Below are 336 nucleotides of genomic sequence, written 5' to 3' on the forward strand. Positions count from 1 at the left end.
CTCCTTGCCAGAATCGGCACGGGGCTGGCACCTTGGGCACACGTTGCCATTGCCAAGGCACTCACAGCAAGGTGCGTGCGCTCGCAGCAAGTGCTCAAGGCCAGTGGGTACCTTGAGGCAGAAATGGTATGTTTGGGATTGGGGATATTTCTAAACCAGAGAACACCTCCAGTCACAGATGCTTGCACAAAGCTCGCGCTCCAGCTCCGTTCCTCCGTTCGCCAGGGCTGGCATGTGCTGTCCCTGGGCCTGGAGACCAGCCATGTGCCGCAAACCCTGTCATGCTGAATTTGGCCCCGCCGTGGGGCGTCTTGCCCCCTACCCCAGCCCGCCTCC

This window comes from Egretta garzetta, unplaced genomic scaffold (genome assembly GCF_000687185.1).
Source record: "Egretta garzetta isolate BGI_Z169 unplaced genomic scaffold, ASM68718v1 scaffold135, whole genome shotgun sequence".
Lineage (NCBI taxonomy): Eukaryota > Metazoa > Chordata > Aves > Pelecaniformes > Ardeidae > Egretta > Egretta garzetta.